This window comes from Danio rerio, chromosome 18 (genome assembly GCF_049306965.1).
Source record: "Danio rerio strain Tuebingen ecotype United States chromosome 18, GRCz12tu, whole genome shotgun sequence".
NCBI classification, from domain to species: Eukaryota; Metazoa; Chordata; class Actinopteri; order Cypriniformes; family Danionidae; genus Danio; species Danio rerio.
In genome coordinates this window covers 5,551,155-5,570,330 of record NC_133193.1, presented here as the reverse complement: position 1 = coordinate 5,570,330, position 19,176 = coordinate 5,551,155, and positions in this window count along the sequence as shown.

Here is a 19,176-nt window from a genome sequence, read left to right as displayed (position 1 = left end):
ATCTTCATGAGGTCAGTGTGTGGAGAACAGATACTGAATTCCTCATTCTAACTGGCCACAAACAAACACACACACCTGCACAGAGATTTCCACAGAGAGCGGTGGGACTCTAATTACACTGTTAATTGCAGTCCAGAGTGGGGATTGGATTTACATGTAGGCTGAGTTTTGTTCTACAGCCTCAAGAGAGACCCCCAGCCAGCAGGTGTAGTTTTGGATTCAGTGAATGACTCTGTAAGGACTCTATGTTGTTGTTGATTTACAGTAGAGTGCAAAATTATTAGCCCTCTTGTAAAAAATGTACTATTTTTTAAAAATAATACCCTAGTGATACTCTGGAGAAAAAATAGTATAGGAAGTTTTTAAGGTCATTATTATTAGACCATTTAAGAATATATAGCAGGGGTGCCCAACATTTCTTATAAAGGGCCAAAACCCAAACTGGATTGAGGGCACAGTTGAAGTCAGAATTATTAACCGCCCTGAATTATTTGCCCTGTTTTTTTCTTCTTCCCAATTTCTGTTTAACAGAGAGATTTTTTTCAGCACATTTCTAAACATAATAGTTTTAATAACTCATTTATATTAACTGATTTCTTTTATCTTTGTCATGATGACAGTAAATACTATTTGACTAGATTTTTTTAAGACACTTCTATACTTTTTAAAGTGACATTTAAAGGCTTTACTAGGTTAATTAGGTTAACTAGGCAGGTTAGGGTAATTAGGCAAGTTATTGTATAACGATGGTTTGTTCTGTAGACTATTAAAAAAATTATAGCTTAAAGGGCCTATATATATATATATATATACAGTTGAAGTCAGAATTATTAGCCCCCCTGAATTATTAGCGCCCCTGTTTTTTTTTTTTTCCCAATTTCTGTTTAATGGAGGGAAGATTGTTTTAGTACATTTCTAAGCATAATAGTTTTTAAAGCTTATTTCTAATACCTGATTTATTTTATCTTTGCAATGATGACAGTAAATAATATTTTACTTGATATTTTTCAAGACACTTCTATACAGCTTAAAGTGACATTTAAAGGCTTAACTAGGTTAATTAGGGTAACTAGGCAGGTTAGGGTAATTAGGCTAGTTGTTGTATAATGATGGTTTGTTCTGTAGATTATTGGAAAAAAAATTAGCTGAAAAGGGCTAATGATTTTGTCCCAAAAATGTTTTTAAAAAAATTAATAACTGCTTTTATTCTAGCTGAAATAAAACAAATAAGACTTTCTCCAGAAGAAAAAATATTATCAGACATACTGTGAACATTTCCTGAATCTGTTGAACATCATTTGGAAAATATTTAAAAAAGAAAATAAAAATCAAAAGGGGGCTAATAATTCTGACTTCAACTGTATATATATATATATATATATATATATATATATATATATATATATATATATATATATATATATATATATATATATATATATATATATATATACATATATTGACCTTAAAATGTCTTTAAAAATATTAAAAACTGTTTTTATTCTAGCCAAAATAAAACACATAAGACTTTCTCCAGTAGAAAAAAAAAAATATTAGCAGACATACTGTGAAAATTACCTTACTCTGTTAACAATCATTTGTGAAATATTTAAAAAAGAAACAAAAATTCAAGGGGGGGCTAATAAAACTGTGCATGCATATATATATATATATATATGTCAGTAAAAGATTATTACTAGAGTATTTTTTCGTTTTTTTTTTTTTACCATTAGAATTACGATCTTCCTTTTTACAGTGAAGGTTATGGATTTTAACTGTAGCATTACGATATTTTACAGTTTTTCATCATTGTAATCACATACATTTTTTACAGTGGGATTCTGGGAAAGTCAATTTACATTTATTAACCTTATATATGTTGAGGTAACAGATTGTTACTGTAGTATTTTAACAGTTTTTTATTTACCACTGGAATTGCAGAGATACTTTACTATTTTTATCATTAAAATCAAAATTTTTTTACAGTGGGATTCTGGGAAAGTCAATTTTCAGTTATTAACCGTAACCGCTGGCAGGTTACATTTTTTGATTGTAGATTTTAACAACTTCGCAGATTTTTACCATTGAAATCATGGACATTTTTTACAGTGTACCTTATGGAGCATACTTATACTTACGGTTAGCGGCCTGTCATTTCCCCAGCTGTCACTCGTGTCATCTCTCATTGAAAATGGATGACTTCCATTTGCTTTTGAGAAAAGCCTTTTATGCCGTCTGAAGTTTGTTCAGCCTGATGGACCTGGAAGAGCCTTTCTCACCCACGAACCCAACAGTCTCCTGCACAAGCATCGAGATGGATTGGAAAAAAAGGGGGACCTTCGCTGTCACAGGCCATTCAACGTCACATCAAATGAAAGATACACATCAGTCGAGTGAAAGCATCGGGTTTATCTTCACGTTCAGGCGAGAAGAAATGTGGAAGGAATGTGGAGACATATGGCGCTGGAGAAGAAAAAGAAAGAAAAAAAACCAGGAGGACTCTAATGGGATTGTTTAAGGCACATTGAACAACTTGTGAGAATTCTCTCAGCTCATGTATTTATGCATTCAGTGTCTGTTTTTCACTTGGTGATAATTGTTTGAATGGGTGCAGCTAATTTTATTGCTTTTGTGTACATCGGGAGATTAATTCAACCAGCGTTCCCTTATGTATGAGTGGGTGTCTTACGTCTCATATGTATTCTTATATTGAACTTTCTTAGACTGTTTTTATTCAGTGTGCCTGTCTCTAAGCCTGCGTCTTTTACTATTTGTTTCTTTTTCACTTTCATTGCCTGATTTCTAAAGCATATGACTATTGTTTTGGAGAAAAGGAGATGTAGGCCAAGGATGAATTGCGTGGGTGGGTATGTTGCTAAATAATGTATACTGTATAAATACGTCAACTGATAGTGATAGAATAAAGTATATTTGTGATTGTAGACTATATATAATTGGCTAATGTAAAACTAAAAGAAAAAGAAAATCTCAAAAACATTATGCTGAGCATCCCTCAACCGCTGAGTAGGCTTGACAAACCACCTGTAGAAAACACAATCTTTTATCTGTCTGTCATTTTACCTGACACTTGCATCAGTTTTGCCCATTTGTATAAGACACTGTCTTAAAATTACTCGAAATTTCATTAAAAAAAAAAAAAAAACAGGCTTATTCTAAAAACATAGTCCTGTGGACATTTCTGGAGACCGCCAAATACATAGCAGGAGGATCGTATTTTTGCAGTTTTTGTTTTCGCGAATCCGCTAAAGGCCGCTGTGCGCATATTTTATACCGTTCGCGCCCGCTGTTCTCGCAAAAACCCACCAGAGGCTGCTGTCGCTGACTGTCTGTCTGACTGACTGATTGACAGAATGAAGGACTGACTGGCTGTCCGACCGATCGACTGACCCACCTTCCTCCTTCCCTAAACCCAACTAATTTTATTGATTGACCCGCCCACCCACTTATTTCCCTAAACCTAACAAGCCATTTACAAAAGCAGTCCAGAAAAAGAAAAGCCCTGGTCTGATTTTAATATTTGCTTGTAGGGAACATTTATTTGTTCACTTCAGCTAGTTATACTTTGATTTGCAATTCAGTTTGTTTATTTCTTCCACTTTACTGCACATTAGAATAGAAACTGTATAAAAAGCACACAAACATACAGACAGATATAGTTAATGTACATTGTTATGGTCAATGATGCTAATATTCTGCAGTTTTTCTGGCTGTTCTTTCTATGAATGAATGATGTAGAATCATTGTCCATGTGTGTTTCCTCAACGGTTAGTAATGCTATATTTCATTGCAATACATTAATCTATCAGGCTCTTTGGCTAAAAAAGAAAAAATACGGTTTATTTAGTTATTATTAGATTATTTTTAAAATTCACCTCTCCAGCTGTGCATGAACTAAGCTGTTGAATGGTCGGCGTATGAGGTGGCTAGGCTAACCTAGCTTCAATTTTGATTAAATTATTTTCTAATTGGTTATGTTGTGAATATACCCCTGTAATGCATATTGCAGTCCTTTTATTTTGTCTGGATTTCTCGGATATCTCACCTTTTTGCCAAAATTGACGAGTTATATCCCTGGCAATGTCTGACACTGGTGCATTCACATTGTAATAGACGAGCCAGCCACTAAAGCTTGACAGGCGTAGCAACAGTAACTAAGGAGGGTGGGGCTTAGGGAAGGGTCAATAGGAAAATATCAGTTTGCAACATTAAATGAGCTGTTTTTAACGTCTTAAAACAAATGGAAGTGAATGAGACTTGAAGTCTCAACAGCTACGCCTATTAACACAGTACATGACAAAAAAGGTCAATAGTCCTTATTTGAATGTTAAAACTGCCAACATGTAAATGTTATCTAAATGTTTGTGAAGCCAATCAACAATTTTGAACTGAAAGTACTTTCCACACCTTTTTTTTCAGTGTGCATAAAAGGCTTTGTGCTCAAATCAATATTTTATTATATGTGAGACATGAAAATTGCAGTGGCAATTGACAGTTATACTGTCAACTATCATTATACAGAAATATCTGACAGCAGAATGAGACATTTCTGGCAAGCTCCTGCTCTCCCCTCATCCCGCACCTGTAGTTCACACTTCTCCCTCTCAACTTCTCAGATGAAAAAAAAAAAAAAAAAAAAAAAAAAAAACACACACTTTAAAACGGTGATTAAACAACATTGTTTTCATACTTTATTTCTGCTCTTGACTATTTACCTGCCGGTTATTTCATTGTTTTTGCAGGAGTGTTTGATCAGGCCAGCTGAACGTTTGATTTAGAGAAGCGGGATGTCACTTAGAGAGATGCAATAGTTGAGTGGGCATGCTCAGTGAATCAGATGATTTTGCCTACATAAACTACCGTTCAAAAATAAATAAATGTTGCTAAAAACACCAACACTACCCAGATTTTATGTTTCTCATTGTGTAGTTTATTTATAAACTAATTTAAAGAGGATCACGTGCTTATGATTGCTAGCGGCTTTATCCGCATCATCTAATTCTCAATGCACCAATCAGACGACTCCTAAGCTACTACAAATAGCGTTTGTTTGTTTTGTCGTTTGCTTATTATGTAGTTAGTTTCATGTATCGTAGCGTAGCTCAATAAATCTTTGTTCTCATTTTGTAAGAACCGTGCTCTTGTTTATGTGCTTCTAAGTCATTGCCTCGAGCTGTAGATCTTGTTACCTTGCTAAAAGCTAACCCAATACTGTGTAATGTTATTATAGTTGGGCACGTAAATAATATTAACAACATTGGTATGATATGATGTCTTTTATTTGCGGGAAAAATAGTAGATAATGTGTGAATCTTTTAATCTGATTCAATCTGACTCAATTGAGTCAAATCAATGATTTGAATCTTCAAGATCCGGTTCATTGAAATGAGCTAATAAACCCTGATCGATCTTAAAACGTAGGTTGATCCCCTACAGCATTATCCAATTCATACTGCAACAATCAAATGAATCCTAAACTATTAAAAATAATCTGGATTACGTTAAACCGCTATCTTCGTTTTAAAGAATCCCCCCTTCCACCCTTACTTCTCCTCCTTCCAAGATGGGTGACACGGAGGCCCAGTGCTTAGCACTGTTGCCTCACAGCAAGAACATCTCTGGTTCCAGGCTTTACCAAACCAGCAGACGTTTGTGTGCGGAGTTTGCACTTTCTCCCCGTGCTCACTTGGGTTTCCCCTGGGTTCCCCAGTTTCCTCCCACCATCCAAAAACATGCAACTTAAGTTAATTGATTAATCCAAATCGACTATCAACTATCTGTTCATTAGCTACGACAGCAAGGGAGTTCTCGAAATCTACCTGATCACAAACTCCCCTCTATATATATATATATATATATATATATATATATATATATATATATATATATATATATATATATATATATATATATATAATTTTTTTTTATTATTTTTTTTTTTATTTTTTTTTTTTTCTCAAATCACTACTGACAACTTATCCTTTCAGGAACGGACAAACGTTAGAGTGACGCATGGAAAAACAAAGCAGCAAATGATCCTTTCAGCAATCTAAAACATGAACAAACTGCCATGTTTAACTATTATCATCACTTTTGGACTATTATGAGAAATATGTAATGATGGAATTACTCTCTAACAGAGCTTACATGTGCTGATGAAGATTACAGACACAGATGACACGTTTGCTCTGACTGTGGGCTACATTTTGTGTTGATTTGAACCCAAATAAAGACTACATGTGTGCTGTGTGTAGTTTTTCTCTAATATGTAACATCGGAGACTGTAAGGGTCTGTATGTGTTCATATATGTTGCATTTGTTGATTTATTGTATATAATCATTGATCTGCAGCTATAATCAAATCATGAAGGTTAGTAATGAACATTTGTACACAAGTATTTATGTGTATGAAGCATTTGTTTCGTGAGAAGTGCTTCTCATATATGTGAGCGACCTGTACAGCTTTACTTTGACATTTCCTCAATCGAGAATGACGTCAACTGAAACTTTCTGTCGTACACTATACCAACCAAAAGGTTACCCTTGGTACACATTGGACACAAGCTAGATAAAGGTGCCCCTTACCGAACCCTACCATACTGTACCACTCTTTGGAAAGGGCCATTATACAGCAGTGTTCTGCTTTGCGTTGGGACACCGATAACCCTGTCAGGCATTAATCTGCAAAAAACAACCTCCTAGATGTACTTTATCGATAACATATCGTGCACTTTTTTTTAATTAAGGACAGCTATGTTACAAACTACAAATATATATATATATATATATATATATATATATATATATATATATATATATATATATATATATATATATATATACATACATATATATATATATATATATATATATATATATATATACATATATATATATATATATATATATATATATATATATTTCTAAAACACATATAATCTGCTCTTGCAAAACAACACAGTATAGTGCACACCATCCAAGAAATAATTGTGTCTTCACTTATGACGAATAACGGCATGATCTATGCAGCTTTAGCTCTGGTTGAATGGCACATATCGATCACGTCATGAAAAAAAATGAAAAAAGCATCTGCATGCAGCGCTGTCATTGATTGACTTTCATGAGCACTTCATTAAAGCCCATTAGCAAACACACATGTGCTGTCACACTCGCATTTTCATGCACACCTACACACAAACACACAGGAGAGCTAAGGCAGTTAAGAGTCAGAATTAGTAGCCCTCCTGAATTATTAGCCCCCCTGTTTATTTCCCCACCCATTTCTGTTTAACAGAAAGACAAAGTAGACATTTTCTAAACATAATAGTTTTAATAACTAATTTCTAACAACTGGTTTATTTTATCTTTGCCATGATGACAGTAAATAATATTCAACTAGATATTCTTCAAGATACCTGGGTTTAACATAAAGTGTGCTTTAAAGGCTTAACTAGGTTAACTATAGGATAATTAGGCAAGTCATTGTACAGTACACTTACAGGCCACTTTATTAGGTACACCCGTCCAACTGCTTGTTAACGCAAAATTTCTAATCAGCTACTCAATGCATTTCTGCATGTAGAAATGGTCAAGATGATCTACTGCAGTTCAAACCGAGCATCAGAATGGAGGAGAAAGGTGATTTTGAACGTGGCATGGTTGTTGGTGCCAGACGGGCTGGTCTGATTATTTCAGAAACTGCTGATCTACTGTGATTTTCACGCACAACCATTGTAAGGGTTTATAGGGAATGGTCCGAAAAAGCGAAAACATCCAGTGAGCAGCAGTTCTGAGGGTGCAAATGCCTTGTTGATGCCAGAGGTCAGACGAGAATGGCCAGACTGGTTCCAGCTGATAGAAAGGGAACGGGAAATTCATATCATGGATGTGCAGCCGAGAAATCTGCAGCAACTGTGTGATGCTATCATGTCAATATGGACCAAAATCTCTGAAGAATATTTCCAGTACCTTGTTGAATCTATGCCACGAAGGATTAAGGTAGAAATTTAGGTACAGATTAGATGTACCTAATAAAGTGGCCGGTAAATATATAGGATGGTGTGTTCTGAAAGTCGAAAAACAAAATATAACTTATAAGAACTAATAATACTGACCTTAAAATGGTTTAAGATATATAATAACTGCTTTCATTCTAGCCTAAATAAAACAAATAAGACTTTCTCCAGAAGGAAAAATATTATAGGAAACACTGCTAAAAATTTCTTGCTCTGTTAAACATCTTAAAAAAAAAAACGTTTCACAGGAGGGCTAATCATTTTGACTTCAGCTGTACATATATTAAGAGCAGAACTCCTGACTTGTCGTGATGGAGGAGAAACGACTGGTAATGATGGAGGAGGAGTGTAGGCAGTGATGGTGAAGCGGAGAGGAGAGACTCGCACCTCATCATTTGCAGGGCTCAGGGGTCTCGCTGGAGGACTTGTGTGATTGGCTTGATGAGAGGGTTTTGTTGCGCTGGAGAGGCAACGTGCCACTGCCTGCTGGAAGAAAGATTATTACCCGTAACTGCCTTCCCACACACATACACGAGTGTTTCAGAGCATGAACGGACGCTGATTCAGTTGTACTACTCAAATATTCTGTCATTTTTCAGGATAACATCTTCAAAATAGATCACATTCTGACTCAAGCAATGTTCTGTGTCGATGCTTTCTGGAACAGTTCATCCAAAAAATGAACATTCTGTTTTTTCTTACTCATTCTCATGTCGTTTCAATTCTCTGAGACCTGAAATGAAGATATTTTGGATGAAATTCTGAAGCTCTCTTATCCTCTTTATATATGAACGGTCACAAGATGAATTCACCCAGGAGGTAAACAACATAACAAGATGTTAATGTTAGGTTAGAATTAGGTTGTGATGTCAGGTGACCAAAATTCAATGTCTAACCAGCGTCTAAGGACAATGTTATTTTGATGTCCAATAATGACGTTGATATTTGGTTGATTTTAGGTTGTGTTGAAAGTGACCATAGATGGGTTGCGGCTGGAAGGGCATCCGCTGTGTAAAAACGTGTTGAATAAGTTGGCGGTTCATTTCGCTGTGGCGACCCTGAATTAATAAAGGGACTATGCCGACAAGAAAATGAATGAATGAATGAATAAATAACCAAAATCCAACGTCAAGCCAACATCTTAAAGCAACATAAGAGGCACTCTATATAGAAAATAAAATTAACTTGACTTCAAGAGAGCAGGTAAAGGGGGTTTCCTCCTGGTGCTCTGGTTTCCCCCAAGGTCCAAAGACATGTGCTACAGGGGAATTGGGTAAGCTAAATTCAAATCATTCAAATCAAGACTGAAAACACATCTGTTTAGCTGTGCCTTTACTGAATGAGCACTGTGCTGCGTCCGACAGATTGCACTTTCATGTTTTTCTCTTCATTCTTTCATATCACATTTTACCTGTTTTTATGTTTTGTTTTGTTTTTACGGATTTTTATTTTTTATTTTTTATTTTACTTGTTTCTTTTATTCTTGTTTATGTAAAGCACTTTGAATTGACATTGTGTATGAAATGTGCTATATAAATAAACTTGCCTTGCCTTAAATTGTCTGTAGTGTATGTGTGTTTCCCGGTAATGGGTTGCAGCTGGAAAGGGCATTCGCTGCCTAAAACATATGCTGGATAATTTTGTAGTTCATTCTGCTGTGTTGACCACTAACTAATAAAGGGATTAAGCCGAAAAGAAAATGAATGCAGTATTATTAATAAACTCATGACTCAAAAAGTCATATTTACAAAATTGTTGCTGCACGGAAATGTTCTTGGAGCATCAGGATTACCTCTGAAATGTAGAAGTAACATGAAATGTTTTGTGAATAATTTTAGTTCCTTCCCATCTGGCACCTTGATGTCAAAGTGACATCCAAATGGCACTGACATTAAAAAAGCATGTCAAACATGCAAAACGACAACAAATGAACATCAAATATAAGACAGCAATTGATTTAGTTTCATCATATAAGTATCTGGGTGGATATCTGAATAAAAAGCTTGATTGGTCTGGTGGAGATAATGACTAGTCTCTAAACGTTGTTTGAAACTAAGGCGTGCAGTATGATTGTAATTTTATTAATATTATTGCCTTTTTATATATGTGAGTTATGTAAAAGTGAAGGGGGGAAGGGGGTGCGTCTGCTGGGGCCCTAATGGCCCTTTTCCACTGAGGGGTACGGTACGGTTCAGTTTGGTACGCTTTTATGGCCGTTTTCACTGTCAAAAGGCATACCAAACTGTACCCTACCACTTTTTCGGCACCCTTTCGAAAGGGTACCAAAGACGAAAAAGGGTACCAAAAGGCGGAGCTAGACGCGCAGCTGAATGCTATTGGTTTACAGAGATCCGTCATTCGCAACAAACCAGAATGAAAGCAAAATACCCGCCATGTTTGAAATACACAGCGAAAAATTACAGCAGAATTATATATCCATATAATAACGAGCCATGTTCGATCCAGGCTCAAACAAACCTTGTCATCGTGTTGATGAACAGCCACAAAGCCATGGAGTGGAGCAGAATCTACCCTGTGCCTTATAGTTTTACCGAGCCAGTCTGAAGTGTGAACGATTTTTCTATATGTGTTCATATATGTTCATTTATTTTATATAATTGCAGACGTTACAGTAGGCTATTTCGAGCTGTCATTGATCTGCAGTCATAACCAAATCCTGTTCATAGAAAAGTTAGTAATAAACATTTATACAGAAGTATTTATGTAAGTAAAGCGTCTGTTTTGTTTTTTAAACACCCGTACAGCTTTATTGTAGACATTTTCTAGAGCAAGAATGATGCGACTAAAACTTTGTCATACACCACGCCCACCAAAAGGGCAAACTTGGTAGTGGAAACGCAAGCCTGAAAAAGGTGACCTGTACCAACCCAAACTGTACCGTATTGTACCAGCCAGTGGAAACCAGCCATAATAGTATCTCTGGGGGCCCCAAAACACCATGGGCCCTTAGAATCATCCTAACTCCGCCCTAATATTTCACAAAAATCTTTTGTGTTCAAGCATGCAGTCATACACAAACACCACCGAATTATTAATCTATGTGACTATACACAATGTACTGTCATTTCTAAACCAAATACGTGTCATATAGCTAATTTTGCAAATCAATAATACATGTTGTTTGCAAATGCAAGCAAGTTTGCCGAAAGGTGCAGAACGTCAGCCAGGGAGCAACCTATCAATGCGACTGCTGCAATAAAGAATGCCTCGACCGTATTGGTCTCTTCAGCCACCAACGACGCTGTCTCAGACAATCAGTCATGCCTTAAGATAAGAATTAGGATATGTCATCCATGGTCAATACTGAACGACAGAGGCCTACTACTACTAAATATTGAAATTAACAATCAAATACATGTCCTAGAAGTATTTCAGATCATTAGTAATGATGCCTAATGTAGCAAAGTACTGTAATGTACTGGTAAGTGGTCTCCTTGCTTGGGGCTTTTTTAAAGCACAAGTTTGTTTTATTGACACAATATATTCAAATGTTTGTTTGTTTGTTTTACCACAGGCAGTCAATTTGTTGCATCTCTATATATCAACAGACTGCAGTTTACATTAAATACCATATCTTAAAGGGTTTTTGAAAATGACCTTCTATGCAGTGTGTAGCACAGCTCTAAGTGAAATGAAATATCCAGCTCAGGCTTAACGGGTCATGAAACACCAAAACACATTTTTTGAGCTGTTGACAGTCTTGTATGTGTCCCATGCTGCTATAAACACTATTAGGACACATATATTACACGAAAAAAGTAAAAATTGGTTGTTTTTGCGTTACTTTGAGCAAATTCATTCTGGTTTAAAACAAATTTTTTAAGCTTTGTCACGCCGATTAGATCCTTGCTTGTATTCCAGAGTGTAGACTGGCTGTCTGTACATAATAGTACTTCATGATGTCTCTGAGTGTGCAGCATTCATTCATGAGAAAGACTTGGTTCAAACCAACAGCGCGCTCGATTGTGTATGCGGTGCAACTTCATTAATTTGCATGATAGCTTCGAAGACTGTTTGTACCTGAAACAGTGTTCAGACAGCAGAGAGACGACACGTTGTGTTGCCAAAACAAGTGGGAGAAGAAGAATTGTTTGAAGATACGGGCTGTCAGTGTTGTATTTTTAACTGTGCTGCAACTAAGGTTTTGTTTTCATTTTCCCGCTATGAGAGTGCAGGTGGACTCACGTGTGGATTACAGTGCATGCGACACGCAGCAGAAATACGTTTGTATGGAACATTTTTTACTCTAGTTTTTTGCATCTGGAAATGGTGAAATACCGATTTGCTGCCCGTCTCCTTTTAAAAAAGACGCGGCTCCAGTTGGTGTTGATTGTCCTATCTCTATATATTTGTGAAGTAAGCCATCAGTGGTCTTTGTTTGTTCGTTCAGATGGCAAAGTTAATTCGTATCGTCAGCATTACTCTTTCAGTGTTTAAGGACCAGCCTTAGTCAAATTTATTTCTAAGTGACTAAGTTTATAGGACGTTATATCACTATAATATTACGGACTGAAAGATCTGCTGTAAATGCTGCTCTCTAAGTGTAAACAGGTAAATGCCCAACTCAAGCTCATTCTGGAAATGTAGCCCCGCGGACGTTTCTGGAGACCGCGATTTACGTGGCCGGAGGTACGTAAGGCCGCGTTTAGTTTTTTTCGAGTGAATGCTGTGGGGCGGTGGGGCGGCGCTTCGCCTCTCCTCTTCGCGCTCGCCGGCCGACGGCTCGCCTCCGAGTGGAGGGCTTTCCCAATGCAACCAGTTTGTCCGCTTAGCTCACAGCGTTGCGTCGGCGGAGCGGAGGCCCCAGAGGAGGAGGAGGAGGAGCCGGCCGTGTGGACGACGACCGGGATAGAGTCCAGGGAACAGCGGTTCCGGAAATCAGGTAAGATGAAAAACGGAATCCAAAAAATAAGGGCTAGAACGCGGCGGAATCCGAAAACGCAGTCGAAATCGAAGACGAGGGCTTTTGCTTTTTTTTTTTTTTTGCTGAACGGCTTTTGCGAACCGTCGATCGAGTTTAGGGAAGGAGGAGGAGGCCGATCCGGCGGCTTTTTGCGCGAGAACGGCGCGGCCGCAAACGGCGCGCGCTCCCGAGACAAGAAAAAGCGCGCACAGCGGCCTCTCGCGGATCCGCAAAAAACAAAAACCGCTCGAATACGTACCTCCCAGAACGTAAATCGCGGTCCGCAGAAACGTCCGCGGGGCTACGTTTCCACAATGAGCCCGGGTTGTAAATCCCGCAATCAAACTATTTCCGACCGTCGTGTTGAATTTTCGTCGCATTTTGTGACAGGATAGTCTACACACACACACAGCTTTCTGACCTACCGAGTGCATCTAAGTTACCGAGAAATGCAGAGTTTTTTTTTTCTCCTAAACAACGAGGGGTATCAAATATTCCACTGTCATTAAACGTAGTCAATGTCTTTCTCCTCTCAGTGAAAGTCAGCGTGTGCCCAAATGGAAACTCCCATTTTTATCCAAATCCTTCCCTCTTTCCCTCCCCCGACAGTCCCACCTAAACAGAGCTAGACACACCCACTTTCCTGACTCTTTCCAAACTATAGGTGTGAAAACACCCTGCTGAAAACGAGGGGGTTCATGGCCCTTAAAATCTAAAAGTGCACCATATTTAAAACTATTGATTCATCTATAAAAGAGTCGACTCAGAGTGGTTCAAATGAATCACCGCTGTAACGTGTCTTTAGATGAATTGGTATGGAACTCAAGCCTAGCCGATTTGTTGCACGTGCAGACCTAAGGAAATTGAAACCCCCCAGGCCCGCCCACAAACTCTGTAGAATGAAAAAGAGGAAGACAAACACTTTAGCAGATCGTGGATGAATCATGTCGCGAAGATGCTGTTCTCTGAAGTGTGAGGAAAAGTAAGTGTTTCCCTACTCAAAGACAGGGCTATGAAAAGTCAGTGGTTAAAGTTAATTTTTGCAAAAATACCTCAGCATTACAGCCCCAGCCTTGTGCTGTGTTTCTCTCATTTTTCTGACGAGTGCTTCAGTAGTCTACATGCTTACAACGGGGGATTCGTCGGCCATTTGTTAAAGGAAGGATCAGAAAAGACTATTGATGTATGGGACTTTGTCGGAGCTTGACAGGAACATTACAATACACAGTTCTTGGATCAGTTTCTTCCTCTATTTCACAAGTGTACGTAACTTAAGTGTGATTAAAATGGTTCTCTCCTTGTTTTCTCTAGCTTGGAGAGTATGTATTTAATTGCATTGTTACTTGTAACCTCTTGCACTGTATCCGGTTAACTCTTTATATTTATATATTACATCTAAAGCCATGCTGAAAATTTGAATTACAGGATTTTTCCGGTAGAAATAACAAAACGGGAGGCTGGCGGGATATGGGTCGGAAATACAGGAGACTGTTGGCAGGTATGCTCAAACATACACTCTGCATGCTGACTACTTCAAAATTGTTGATAAGCCGTGTTGGGCATTTATTTCTCATGCTTAACACAGTCGACCAATCACAACAGACTGGATCATCGGACCAATCAGCGCAGATTAGCTTTGCAGGAGGGGTTTGGGAACAAATGAATCACTGAAAGATTCATATGGGAGTCGTTGGAATAATTAGGTAAAAATAAACGCATATTATAAGACAATGGAAGTGTTTTTTGACCTTGCATGCATATCAGCCTGTTGTTGGAGATCCCCAAACCAAAATATGACCCTTTTTAATACATAATAGGGACTTTTTTTTAAAGCATAGTAATGTTCAAAAAGCACAACCATAGTAATTAAGCATGCGCTAGCTGATTAAATCATTTACCAGCTTTGTTTTTCTGTTTTGCAACTCTCATTTCACAATCAGATACAAATTAAACCCAACTAATTTTCTTTTTTGTAATCATATACGGAGCTTTTCATTTCTTCTTCATGCTTGCCTACTTTGGCTTTCACCGAAATGCATTACTGTGCACATTTTAGTTCCCAAACTACCGTCAAAACAGTTTTTATGAAACTGCCAGACACAATAGCTTGTTTTGTATGGAAAAGCCTATTAAATGCAAGAGCGTAGGAGGATATAAACAGTACAAGTGCCACATAATATGTCATTGTGCTTCTCATTTACAAATGATATCACGCCTTCATTGTCTGTGACTTCTGACGCAAATGCAGTGTGTAAATATGCTGTCATGCTATTTATCGGGTCAAGGTGAGGATGTCTGCTATTGTCAAAGCACAGGAGACTCGACAATGCTTTTTTTTACGTTCAATAAGTTTGCATGCACAGACAAACACAATAAACAGAAGGACAGAGAGAGTCTGATATTGCAATTGTCATGCTGTGATTAATTTCCTTTACCGTAATGGAAATCATCTGCAGGTCTGAGGACGTCCATTATTTTTCACAGGATAACTTTGGAAGCAGTAAAGCTATCGGGGGTCCGTGTTCAGGTAATGGACTGTGGTGGACGATGAACTCATTGGATTCGTTTGTGATGCAGAAAAAAATAAATAAAATATGTACAAAAAGGGAAGGTGAGAGGAGGACTGGATGAGGGGGTGTCGCTGGAGAAACATTAATTATCCTGCGCACAAGGGAGTGATTAAAAAGGGTTTGGGGAGTGAGAAAATGCAAATTAAAGAAATGAAACCTGTGATTTTCTCTTTCATGTGAGGAAAAGAGTGGTTTTCGGAAGGAAATTGCTGCAGCAGGAGGGACTCCCTCAAACTTTTGCCTTTATATGAGTGGATGTGTACCTGTAAATGTGTCTGATTTATTATTTTTTTTTCTGCTAGGTGCGCACGATATGACGTCAGACACTGAGATCACGGATGCCAAGGGTTTTGGATTCAGTTAACCACACTGCAAAAAAGCTCATTGCCTTGAAATGATTAGGTAAATGAACTATGTGCATAATTATAAAAACAGTTTGGTGTACTTAAAAGTTATCAAGAAGCATTTTATAGACAGGTAAAAAAAAAGGAAAGTTGTGGATTTATCAAATGATCTCACAACCAGTTAAGTAAAATAATTATTTTTTTATTAGACTACCCCATCGGCAGATCTTTGCTAGATTTATGTATTTTGCTGGTTGGCTTGGTTGGTTATATTGGTTAGTTGGTTGATTTGGTTGGTTTGCTTGGTTTGACTTGGTTTGGTTGGTTGCTAGGGTTTGTTTGATTGGTTGTAATGTTTGGTTGGTTTGGATGGTTTGTTGGTTGGATTGGTTTGGTTTGCTTAGTTGGTTTAAATGGTTGGTTGGCTTGGTTAGTTTGATTGGTTGGTTGGTTTGATTGGTTGGTTGGTTTGGTTGGTTGCTTGGGTTCGTTTGATTGGTTGGATTGTTTGGTTGGTTTGGATGTTTTTTTGGTTGGTTTGATTAGTTTGGTTTGGTTGGTTTGGTTAGTTGGTTCAACTCGTTGGTTGGTTTGGTTAGTTTGATTGGTTGGTTGGTTTGGTTGCTTGGTTGGTTTGATTGGTTGGTTTAATTTGTTGGTTGGTTGGTTGGTCTGGTTTGGTTTTGTTTGGCTTGATTTGGTTTGTTTTGATTAGTTGATGCTTGGGTTTGTTAGATTAGTTGGTTGGGTTGGTTCTTTTGATTGGTTGGTAGGATTGGTTTGGTTTGGTTGGTTGGTTTGCTTAGTTTGATTGGTTAATTGGTTGGATTTCTTGGTTTGGCTTGTTTGGTCGGGTTTATTTTATTGGTTGGTTGGGTTGGTTGATTTGCTTGGTTTAGTTGATTGCTTCACTTGGTTGGTGGATTTGGTTGGTTTGATTGGTTAATTGGTTTGATGGTTTGGTTTGGTTTGGTTTAGTTTGGCTTGGCTTGTTTGATTGGGTTTATTTTATTTGTTGGTTTGGTTGGTTGGTTGGATCGGTTTGTTGGTTAGTTTGGTTGGCTTGTTTGATTAGTAGGTTGGTTGGTTTGGTTTGGTTTGGTTTGGTTTAGTTTGGTTGGTTTGTTTGTTTGTTTGGTTGTTTGGTTTGTTTGTTTGGTTGGTTGGTTTGGTGTGGTTTGTTTTAGTTTGGTTGGTTTGGTTGGTTGAATTGGTTTGTTGGTTGTTTGGTTGGGTTGGTTTGTTTGATTGGTTGGTTGGGTTGGTTTAATTTGGCTTGGCTTAAATTGGTTTAATGTTGTTTAGTTTAGCTTGGTTTGGTTGGACTGATTTGTTGGTTGTTTGGTTAGGTGGGTTCATTTAATTGGTTGGTTGGTTTGGTTTAGTTTGATTGGTTGGTTGATTGTTTGATTAGTTTGGTTGGTTGATTCATTCAAATAGGTATTTTTTAGTTGCAATTCATAGTATTTAGAATTAATACAATGAAAAAGATTTTCAATTTACAAAAGCAATCATAAAATATTAGACTTATCATAGAATATTAGTGAAATCCTACAATTGCCAGCATACATTACTTAAATAATATTTAACATATGCTATATACTGTATGTTTATTATCATTGTTTAAAACAATACCATTCAATTTAGTTATATTAATAATGCAGTGATTTATTTTCAAGTGACTAAATTGTCCCAGTACTTATGTACATGGTGTGTACCGGCACATATATATTAAGATGATTTACTCTGCAAAAATCATTTGATCAAGTGTGAATGTGAGCAGTTGTCTGTGAGAAGTGCATCATGTGCATATTTAAGCTGACATCTTGCTTCTCAATGCCAATCCTTCTCTTTCTCTGGGGTTTATGTGTTCCTAAAGCATCAGCATCAGCCCATCTCTCTTTCACTTTCTGTCTCTCACACACACCTCATCCATCACTCGTCTCCAACTATCGCCTCCGCCCTCATCCGGCGCTGTTTATGAAGAGACACTAATCTCTAATCAGCTTAAATGCGTTTCTGCATCAAAAAATTTAATCAGCATTTTTGAAAGGACTGAGTTTGAGGTGGGAAGGTTTAAGCTCGGACCTGAGATTTCTTCACATTCTCTTTCATGCTTTTTCAGAGTTCTGTCCCAGTTTCCTAGCCTGTTGTTGAATGGAAGTCAGTGTACCTTATGTAATTCCTGTATCGGTTTATTTTTCAGTGATTCTACTGTACATAATGTTAATGAATTGCACCAACGGTAACACTTGAAGTGGTTTTCATTAAATTGTCATGAAACCTTGTCATATGTCATGCATGTGAATGAATTTTATGCATGCTGACGACAACTGTTATTAAGTGTCATTTGCTAAGTTATGTAATTATTATGCACAGACGACATTGTTTGTTACGACAATTTCACATGAAAGAGAGAAAGAAAGAAAGAAAGAAAGTTAGTGCAGGAAGGAGAAAAAACACATTAAATTAAATAAAATCCCTCTTCAAACAGAGTTATTACAGTGACTAATCACATAATATTAGCATCATGTTGCTTCAACAATAATATTCATCTTCATTTCCATTATAGAAGTACTTATTTAAAGCACCACAAATGTGCCGAGTAAACACTGCAGTTTATTACTGTTTGAAGGCAGCTCTGCGTTAAAAATACTCCATTAATCCTGAATTTCATCATAAAAGCAGAATCTAGCTGCATCCATATTTAACTGTATACATTCATGCAACTACGTTAATTAGAATGGAAATCATTAAAATTTACTGTTTTACTAACAAAACAAGGAACAAGCCTCAAGCAAATCATGAAAAATATTTCACATCAAACATAATCAGACTGCATAAACAGTGCTATTGTGATATTCAACAGTCACACAAAACACATCAATTGAAAAGAATTTCATTGTTTCATATAAATTGAAAAAACAACATCCATCAATACATTTACCGGCCACTTTATTAGGTACACCTGTCTAACTGCTCGTCTAAGGCAAATTTTTAATCAGCCAATCAAATGACAGCATTTCAACGCATTTAGGCATGTAGACATGGTCAAGACCAGGCATGTCCAAACTTGGTCCTGGAGGGTCGGTGTCCTGCAAAGTTTAGTTCCAACCCCAATCGGACACACCTGGGCTAGCTAATCAAGCTCTTACTAGGCTTTCTAGAAACATCCTTGCAGGTGTGCTGAGGCAAGTTGGAGCTAAAATCTGCAGGACACCAGCCCTCCAGGACCAAGTTTGGACACCCCTGGTCAAGACAATCTGCTGAGGCAACAGTAACTCAAATAAACACTCGTTACAACC